We start from the raw sequence: 11,062 nt of genomic DNA, 5'->3' as shown, positions 1-11,062 counted from the left end.
TATATATATATATTACAATTGCTTGTGCACAAAGGCCTTGTTAATGTGATGCTGTTTTTAAGTGAAACTGTAACATTTCTGCTTCAGCCGTACACAATGATCATATTCTCTGACACTGGGTTTGTTAAATCAATTTCTCAGACACAATGGATGACATTTAACCTTTGTAAAAGATTTTAATCGGCACTACAAATACATGATTTTTAACCTCAAATATTATGAAAGGAACAAAATGTTTATTTCATCTTGAAAGAAACAAGTAAAAGTGAGCTGAAGTTGTTCATTTACCTGTTTAGTTTAACAGTGACCATGGCATACATTAGCATTTTAAGGCTTTATTTTATTGAAATAGTTTTATTTATATGTAAAATAAATGCAGTGACAGTTTGAAATTTATTTTAGGAGCATAAAAGGTATAATTGCTTTTAAAAAAGCAGCATTGAATCAACATGAGTTATTATGATGTTCAATAAAGTGTTTATTTCCCATTGCTGTCTTTGCCATCATTGATTGTCTTTTTCTTTTAATTCTTTCTGAAGGAAAGTTTAATTACAGAAGTGACGAGGAAGGCGTGGCATACAAAATGTATTTGTAGTGTGAAAACAAAAGCTGTGACAAGTTAAATAGACCTGTGCACTCAGGTGGGTGACAGTTTTGATGCAGGCTGGAGGCATGTTTTAAATAAAGGATGCTCGAGTTTTTAGATAAAAATTAGTCTACCTGGACTCACAAAAGTAAACGAGATAAGCCCAAGTTATTAACACCACAGCATGAGCTGGAGGCACAGAATGTGATAAAATGTTACATGCTGTTGCCAAAGCGCAAAGCTTTTCTTACATCAACTACAAGGTGTAAAAAATTGTGTCGGTTTACCTAAGTGACAATTATGCTGTTTTAACAGGTTAAGCAGTCATTCTATAATTTGCATAATTTGATAGAAAAATGTTCTTTACTGTTTTAATTAATCTACTACTGCAAGTTTAGTTTTACTTTGTTACGCCTTTTGAAAAGAGAAGAATAAATGTTCAAGAATAAATAAAACCATGCAAGCTTTAAACACTGAAATTCTGCATAATTACTCATCAGGTAAGGTTTTGGATATTAAGATCAAATTATGCAGCACAGATACATCGACGTCAATGGAAAATTTAAAATAACACATTAAAAGCAAAAATGTGTTCAAATTTTTGTAAAGACAAAAAAATACATATGTCTTCTCACCCTTTACTGGAAAACAGCTCACCTTTTAGATTGATAAGACCTTAATACATTTGGAGTGTGTTATCTGGTCTTCTCTCAGCACTGCGCTTCGATTTTCATCTCGTTTCTGGTGGTCTGACAGCAGCAGATCATCAGAGTTGCTCTGCTGGATTCTCAGTAACAAAAGGAAATCAACACACATACAGAGCTTTTCCTGATGGCATCTATTGTTTTTTTATCAACATTCTTTTTGACTCCTTGTTTGTTTGGGTGCAAAAAACTGAACCGCTGGTTGCAGAAACAATCCCTAGTTATTCCAAGAGAATGTACAGTAAGCTCTTATTTTGAAACCAAATTCAGCTTTGATTCAGTTTAATTACAGCCCATTAACCTAGCCTGGATGAAGACTTTAGTTTTTTTTTCTCCATTCTCTATGCTCTATGACAAATGTCACTGTAGATAAGGTAATGATAACTATTTGACAGAACATGACATCAAATAGGACTGGACTGCCTCTAGCAAATGAAAATGCTTCTTGTCGTTCTCAAAGTTTCCTCTTTTCTTATTAATGCTTGAACATAAAAAATGATGTGATTTTAACAAGACTTTAAAACTGTTTAGAAGATATAAGTGGGTATGAATATGAGCACAGTCTGATGCAATTTGGCAAAAATGAATTGCAGGTTTTTGATCTGCAGCTGAATGGCCCAACAATCATGTTTAGTGTTTATTGTTCTATTGCTTCTTCTTCTTCTCTTATTATTTACCCGTCAAGTCAGAAGGTCAGTCTATTATCCATGTCTGTACTGCTGAAAGCACTTCTTTCCTTCCTTTTCCAAGAGCTATGTCAAAGAAAACCATTTCTTTACATAAATTCTTTGAAGAAGCATGTCTGACACAGTGCTTTATTTACTATCAAACATCAGGCTATATTTGGTTAAAACATTTGAAAAAGTGTACTTGTACCAATTTTTAGGAACACGCAGGATGAGTAGAGCTGTAATAACCCCAGAGGGATAAAGTTAATGAGTCAAACCATGAAGATATGTAAAAAGAAAGTTGCTGAAAAACGGTTTAAGAAGTGAGGTGAGTATAAGTGGAGAGCAGTATGGTTTCAAGCCAAGAAAGAGACTTACAGGCCCAATGTTTGCTTGGAAAGTGTCGAAGGAGAAGTCTAAAGGAGTTGCACTGTGTCTTTGTAGACCTAGAGAAAGCAGATAATAGAGTGCCAGTAGAGGATCTGCGATATTATGTGGGGGAGCCAAGTGTGGTGGAGAAGTATGTGAGGGTAGTGCAGGACACACACAAGGACAACGAAACATTGGTGAGATGTGCAGCAGCAGTGACAGATGGGCTCAAGGTGAGATTGCATCAGATATCCATTCTGAGTCCCTTCCTGTTTGCAGTGATGACAGACAGACTGCCAGATGGACTTTACAGTGTGTAGATGGCATGGAGATCTGCAGTGAGAGTAGAGAGCAGGTGGAAGAAAGCCTGGAGAGGTGGAGCTATGATTTGGGGAGAATAAAAGGCAGTATGTGGAAAACAGAATGGCATGTGAATACTAGGAAGACAGCTGGAACAGTGAAGCTGTAAGGAGTAGAAGTACTGAAGGTGGACAAATACATTGGGTCAACCTTCCAAAGTAAAACAGACATGGCAGAAGTGAGGTGAAGAGAAGAGTGCAGGCAAGATGGAGTGGATGGAGACAACTGTCAGGATTGATTTGTGATGAATAGATAGCTCCAGGAGTGAAAGGGAAGGTTTAAAAGATGGTAGTGAGACCTGCTGTAATGTTTAGTTTGGAGACAATGGCACCAACTAAAGGACAGCAGTCAGAGCTGGAGGGAGCAAAGATTAAGATGTTGAAAATGTTAAGAATCTTATTGGAAAAGACCAAAATAGGGTTATTTCTCAGGTTGAGCTAAGGCTAAGACTGGTAGGATGGTTTAGACATGTGCAGAAGATGGACGGTGGATATATTTGAAAAAAATGTTGAAGAGTTGCCAGGTAGAAGGAAAACCACCGAACATGTTTATATTTATAGTGATGGAGAATAAGTAGAAGGGTGGTGAGACAGAAAGAAGATGCAGGGATAGAGTAAGATAGAGGTGGATCATCTGTGCTGAACTCTAAAAAGCTACAAATAGCAAAAATAAACTTTTGCATTTCCCTTATTACTGCTTTTGCTTAAACCAAAAAAAGCACAAAAGCTATGCAACATGTGCTTGCACAAAGATTTTCAGCTAAATAAATAACATCCCAGGGCTATAAGACATGGGTTATGCACATAAAAAATAAATAAATAAAACAGACACGTTTTTATTCTGGTGCAGTTGTGTTTTGCATCATTGCTGGTAAATGTTAGAAGAGTAGCACCAATGTTATAGATACATAGATAAGTAAACATTTGCTCCAAATAGAACAAACTACTGGTTTGGTGTTGTTAATTGTCCCCATAAATTAATAATAATTTTAAAAAATGTGTAGAAACATAATTGAAAATTATTCAATTTAAAAACCCACATGCCTAGTATTTTTAAATTGCTCCAAACTTCTAGTGAACTTTTCTGAAGGGCTTCGTTAAAACATTAGGACAACCATATTTATGATAGTGATGAAAATCTGATGTAAAGAAGATTTGCTGAAGTCTATCTTCCAACACTAAATGCAAAAAGAATATACGTAATAAAAGGATTTCTATGGAATGAAGCCTCCTTTGGTGGGAAAAAAATGAATGCAATTTACTTTAGACAGAGGACAGCACTGGTATCTGTAAGGCAGTGTATGCCAGTAGTGTCACAAGAGATTGTAGTAGCTAAACTGAAGGTTTATTATAAAGACTCAGAGAATTAATAAGGATTAGTCCTTGGTCTTTTCTAGGTCATGACAGTGTTGATTCAGACAGTGCGTGGCAAGCTGGCAGGTGAGTTTATCTGCAGACGGATTTACAAAAAGGCAGGAGGGCAGGTGTTAGAGGATGTGTTGCACAAGGAAAAAAACACTAAATACCAGGGAGGAGACCAAAAGCCACAAAAACTTTATCCTGGAGCTGATTGTTACAGTACTGGCAGGTTTAATGACCTGGTCAAGAGTGGAGTAAATCCCAGTGAAACTATACTGTGCACTGATGGGTAGATGAAAAACAGTTTTGCCAAGTAGACTACTGAAAATCAGCAATCCACACCTGTGGGGGAAAAAAGAAAGAAAAGACTCAAGAAATAGGAGAGTGAGATGAAAAGGTGAAATGCTAAATTCAGTTTCCAGCAGAGACAATGACCTAAAGAACGTATTGAGAGTTCCATAGGTACTTGTTGAATATGATCAGAGGTACTCAGTATATACAGTACTTGAAAATCTTAAACACATTCATTTTCTTTACTGACTCTTCATAATTTCAGAACAAACAAGTGGCTCTTAGCAGTTTGAGTGCACTTGTGACTGCTGTTAGCTCACCTGTGATTTACATTGTGTTAAATTTCAACTTTACTAATAAAACACTTTAAAAGACTGCAAAAGTCACAGAAATAACACTGTCAACCCTGCAGCCATTACAATGATGTAAATCGTTTAACCTTTACAGCGCTTGTTTTGAACTGAACCCAATACAGCAGGTTGAAAAGACAAAACTACCCACAACTGAGGACAGGGTCAGGACTAAAAAAGGTTTACAATGAGTGTACTGAAGTATCCTTAAACAGTGGCATATTATTTCTGAATGACATTTGAGCTGAAGTTGATTTAATAGTTCAGTTTAGCTAAGCTGAGTTCACGACAAAACTGATCTCTGATAAAAATAAGGTAAAAGCCTAAACCTTAAATTTATTTAGAAAAAAAATCAATAACATTCAAAAAAATACAATATAGTCAGAATGAGTATATTACAAAATGCAAATGAGTAAAAAAGTTGTCCATTAGGGAAATAAGCATTATGTCAAAACTTCCCTTTGGTGCAATCTCTCATCCTGAGCAAGCATAAAGACGACAGTGGAAAGGAATGACAATGATTTAACTGAAAGAAACCCGTTGCAGAACAAGAACCCAGTTCAGACTGAGCTGCTGTCTGTCTCAACCAGCTGGGAGTTGGGAGGACAAACCAGGACTTTTGATGTCAGTTTACTTTTTATATGTACTGTAGCTCTGTGAACAGGTTTGATTCAGACAAAACAGAATTTATATTATGAGACAGATGAGCCATTAGCTAGCAGCTAATTACACCAGTAGCTGGCTGTAGCACCGCCAGTACAGTCTGGGCCACTTCCAAAGGGAATATTGTATTCTTTGTAACTTGCATTGCTTGTAGTCATTTTAAACATAGAACAAACATATAAGCTAGTAAAGTTTTGTGTGTGACCAGGGGTGGAGGGGGTGGGTTGTCTGGATGATTTGATGAAGCAATTTTCCTTCAGATGTCAGGAGATCAATCAACACCTTGGAGGGAAGCGGCACTCCACTTGTCCTGGCGGCCAGGTAGCAGGAGGTTCCACCAGCCTCAGCAAAATGTGCTCACAGCCACGTTCTCTGTGGTTGCGTGCGTCGCCAAAATATGTCAATAGCTGGCATTCCAACATTTCCTCACACCTTCCAATACCATCTCACAATCATTACCCTATGTCTCCCAGCGCACCATGTTCTGGGAGACAAAAATATGCCCAAACACATTTTTTGAGCAAAAGTGGCTGCTGCATCATTGTGCCTCACTGTTTTTGAACTCAAGAATAACCCATCCAATTTATTTACCTGTTTCCCAGTCTTCTGATCACAGGGGAACGGGTACCTATTTTTACAAGACTTTGTGTGAAAGGTGGGGTAGATGCAGGACACAGGTCCATTGCAGGGCCACATACAGCAGGTAAAATAAGTATTGGATACGTCAACATTTTTCTCAGTAAATATATTACTACAGGTGCTAATGACATGAAATTTTCACCAGATGTCGGTAACAACCCAAGTGATCCATACATACAAAGAAATCAAACCATAAATGTCCAGAAATGAAGTTATTTGTAATAATGTGGAATGGCACAGGGAAAAAGTATTGAACACATGAAGAAAGGGAGGTGTAAAAAGGCGTGGAAAGGCAAGACACCAGCTGAACTCTCTCAGTAATTAGAAAGTGTGTTCAATACTTTTTCCCTGTGCCATTCCACATTATTACAAAAAACTTAATTTCTGGACATTTATGGTTTGATTTCTTTGTATGTATGGATCACTTGGGTTGTTACCGACATCTGGTGAAAATTTCATGTCATTAKCACCTCTAGTAATATATTTACTGAGAAAAATGGTGACGTGTTCAATACTTATTTTACCCGCTGTGTAGACAAACAAGACTTTCACTCTCCCACTTCGAGAATAATCAACAGAGTTACTTCTAAAGGGAAACGGGCAAAAATTTAAAAGTTAATAAAATAGAGTTTGCATAAATCACTGTCTAAATTTTGAACTTGAAGTTATTTGGTTTTGCTTGGACAAGCCAATACCCTGTCAATGCAGTCAGAATAAAACTATTTTTTCAAACAGAAAATGGTAAATATCTCCAACAGGTAAGATAATCAATGTTCATAAGCTTTTCACAAACCATTCTTCTAAAGAATTCTAAGACTTCTTTAAGGTCATTTTTTTCTTGTTATTATTGTCAACCTGAACAGATTCTGAGTAAGAACTACATAGTTGAAGGGAAAATAATCTTTAAATCCAACCCAGCAGTGTTTTGAGTCAGTGCAGTGATTTGCAATTCACACCTCTGCTGCATCATTCTCCAGCTAAAAAAGTGACTGTGCTCTTTCAAACTGAAATGTCACACTGCAGGCTGGTCCACTTTCCCTCAGACTATACAGTATCAAAAACAACCCAGTAAGAGAACAGATATTACTTTTGCCTGACAGCTGGGTTCAAATGAGATTTGTGAGATCCCCATCACATGGAAGTCAATCCTGCTGGGCTCTGTGTCCAAGACATAGTGGGTCTGGGCCAATCAGCTGTCAACTGAAGGCAGGTTTCAATTTTGATGATAGCCAACAATGATGGCTCCTATGAAGACATCCACCCTGATGCTGCTATGAGAGTAACAGCAGAAGTAGTAAGTGCAGAAGAACAAAACAGTCAGTTTCCTAATCTGAAAATTTAAACATAATGCACAGTATATCCATTTATTAGTTGTGTAGCACAATGAAAGAAGCACAACCATTTGATTGTTTGTGTGTGCATTGGACTGTTGGCAAAATATCTAAACAAAAAAAGTTTTTTTTTTCAGAAAGTGAATATTGGTTGTACACAGAGGTTTATAGTAACTACGTACATTTACTTCATTCAGTATTTAAACATTTTTGAGGAGTTGTAATTTTACCAATTATTTTTAATTATCTACTTTTACTTTTATTTCATTACATTTTAAAGCTAAAAATTACAATTTTACTTCTTTGCTTTGAAATGTAACACCTGGTTACTAGTTACAAAAATTAAATATGTTCAAACTCATCATGAATGAAGATGTTTATGCCCTCTAAAAATGAATAAATAAAAAAATAATAACAAAGTCATGTCAACTGGTTCCACTAAGATTAGTTGAGTAAACTGAGCATACATTATACATAATATACTTAATTTACTCAACATGGCTTAGTGGAACCAGTTTGGTTCAGTAAATTCAACTGTTCATTTCTTAGAGAGTGTGTAAAAGTGCGTTTACTTTTACTTTCCCAATTTTTGTAAACAGTTTTATGACTTTTACTTGAGTAGTTTTCTCATCAGTGAAATTAATGTTTTACCACAGTCCGTTTTTATTCATGTAATTTTACTTAGTCATTTTTTCCAAGTACTATATGAACCTCAGGTTGAATAACTTCTAAAGTCACTCTGGTTTAGGTTAACAGCTACTAAATAATCAACTGTAGAAAACACAAACATGAATTTTAGAGATACTGAAATAAAATATGATTCACCATTTTTGTTTGAAATTTTGTCAATAACTATTGAAGTCAATCCTGTTTTCATTAACCAATTAACATATTTAATGTAATTTTTCAGAAAAATAACCATTGGATAAATGTTTAAAGCTGCTTTACTTTTGAAATTTACCAAATTTGATAAGCATGGCAAACACAAAACTAGTTGTAACTCAGTTACAGAAAAATAAAGTGATTAAATCTGGTTTGGTGGTAAATGAGACTTAACTCGAAGACTTACTCATACAGTTAACAGATCCCACAAGTTCATTTCTTAAAATGTTGGCATTTAACGTGGCAGACAGTATGCATTCAATCAAAGAATCCTGATTTTGATTTTATTTTTTACTTTTCAGACACAGCACCCCTCCTAGTGTTGTGTAACAAATCTTCTTCTCATTAAATAGCTCTGCTTATGCATGTTCCACGAGATTGGACTTCTATGTTGGTGATAATAGCATCCATCTGGTATTTGCACAGCTGCCTGTAATTTGTACAAACACAAAATGTCAACCGCCTGAGAAGCTGTGTCACATGGCAAACTAGTCTTTGACGCACTGAAGTTATTTTTTAATTGTGCCGGTTAGACTTCTTTTTTTTCCCAGGTCGTTTGAAAGATGGTGCAAACATACCAGGTCTTTTCTGATGGCCAAAAATAATTAATAAAAAAAACTAATTAAAAAATGTCCTCTTCTTTGCAATCTGCAACAGCTAGCTGCCTCTGCTGAAGGTCTTTTCTTTCTCTAAAAGCCATTTGAAGGCAGCAGGTATCATCTTTTATTCTTTCTTGCCAAACTAGAGAGATTTTAAACACTGGCAGAACACAATTTCCCACAGCAGATCCACAGGTAAACACTGGACTAGTTTGTGCAGCAAATGTAGCCTCTTTTATCACACACTTTCAGAAACCTTGAGCTTGTGTACACATCTTTTTGATTAATTTTTCCAAGGTTTTTACTTCAAATCAGAAATGGTTTTGCAAAGAGATGCAGTGCACAGACTTCTCCTCCAAAACCCAGTCAGTTGCTTTGTTTTCTTGATAATACACCTCCCAGCCAGGAATGTGTTCCTTTAAAAACCTTCTAGAGCATTTCAACTTTAGACTAGTTATGAGCATGAGTCTTGTTTGTCTCCATGTAGCCCAGTGACAACCCTGCGATCTGTCCACCATGTACCCCACCTTTCCACCAGTGACCACTAGAGATGGTCAGCACCCCATGACACGGAACAGAATCAAATAAGTAAAGAAAATTGATGGATGAAGACTCTGGATGTCTGGCTCATTGGTGCTTTTCAAATCCCACCGAGCTTATCGGCCACAAAGGTTATGATTGCCAGCAGTATGTTCTCTAACTGCTGTGTTTCAGCATCTGAGTCGGGTCTGCTCATGTGCAGTGAATGGGAGCTTTCATTGGCTGAGGGAATGCAGTCATTAGACTTTCTAAGCTGGCCTAAAGCAGACGTTGTTTCCAATTTATTAATTATGAATAATTACTTCAGGAGCTGGATAAAAAAATAAAAAAAATAAAAAACCTGGGTTCCACATGGCCTCAGGACAGCCAGCTGGTATCACTGGAATAAAACAAAACTAAAAGATTGTTATATCTTAAAGGTAGGTTATATGTATTTTCCAGGCATACTTCAATTCTGTACCACAATCAAGTAACTGTGTTTGCATCAGTTGTTCTAAAAATGCTGTATATATCAAAAATGTTTTTGTATCATAGGCCGTATATGCCTTGGCATTGTCCTCTGTCTATTTAAGAACTTCCTACCATTTTTCACACTCCCACTTCAGCGCTTCTTCACAAAAATGCGTCAGGGGAAGGGGGCTCTCTGGGGCAAAGCTCTGCTCCAGTGAGTAGCTATGTACAAATAGGCGGTCCTTTGTACCAACAAGCATTTTAGGCAGTGCCAAATGGCTACCACAGGAGATTAAATGATTTTTTAAACATGTGTGAATGAGTCAAAGCAACACTCTGATGATATAATGACATGATACAAAGTTCAAATAAGTTGATTTTGCATAATACCCCCCTTTAAGAGTAAATTTGTTTCATTCTATCTGTGCATCCAGTAGGTCTGGGTGACAAAACAATAACAAAATGTGTCTCATAACTGCTTAAAAATAAAAAGAACAATGTGGAGTCAAAGGAGAAAATGAGTGCAACAGCATGAGACATCGGTTTTACGGTATTAATCAGCTGTTTTTTTTTTCTCTTGGTTCTTATTTGAAATGCTCATATTATGATATATTTTTCAGGCACAATCACCCAGCCCTAGCATCCAGCAATCTATTGGGGAGACTTTGTTAGGTGGCAAATGTTCTTGTGGAAACCTGTACTGTGCCATCAACAGTTTAATGATTATAATTTGGTCTCTCTAATCTCACCCCGTTTTTAACTGTCGACAGGCAAACCTCACAATGGAAGTGTTCCTTGCTAACTACCAACACACTTGGCAGGATGTACTAATTAGGAAGCCCCCCCCACACACACAGACATACACACACCTTTTATGTAGACCTCCCAAATCATAAACAAATATATTTTTGGGAAAGCTGCAGAATGCATTTTTTAGCACTATTTCTAATTCATTGGTCAGTCGGGAGCTGTTATTTTTTTAATTCCCAAAACTTAAGCTCACTCAGCAAACAATAACCAACTTCTACGAATTCAACAAAGTGCCTTCAGTGTATCCTTGGGCAAACAAGCCCATTGTGTTTTGATTGCCTGTTATGGGTAACTCCATCCATCCACTGCTTCTTTTAAATTCCCTCGCTTCAAGGCCAAGCCAGTGCAGAGCAGTTTAAGAGGGAAGCAGCTGAATATCTCGGTGAATGGATTGCTGACATCCAGCTCCGTGACACACACACACACACACACACACACACACACACACACACACACACACAC

This window comes from Austrofundulus limnaeus, unplaced genomic scaffold (assembly GCF_001266775.1).
Source record: "Austrofundulus limnaeus strain Quisiro unplaced genomic scaffold, Austrofundulus_limnaeus-1.0 Scaffold99, whole genome shotgun sequence".
Taxonomy (NCBI): domain Eukaryota; kingdom Metazoa; phylum Chordata; class Actinopteri; order Cyprinodontiformes; family Rivulidae; genus Austrofundulus; species Austrofundulus limnaeus.
The sequence above is the reverse complement of the archived record's forward strand: the minus strand, read 5'-3'. Positions refer to the sequence as shown.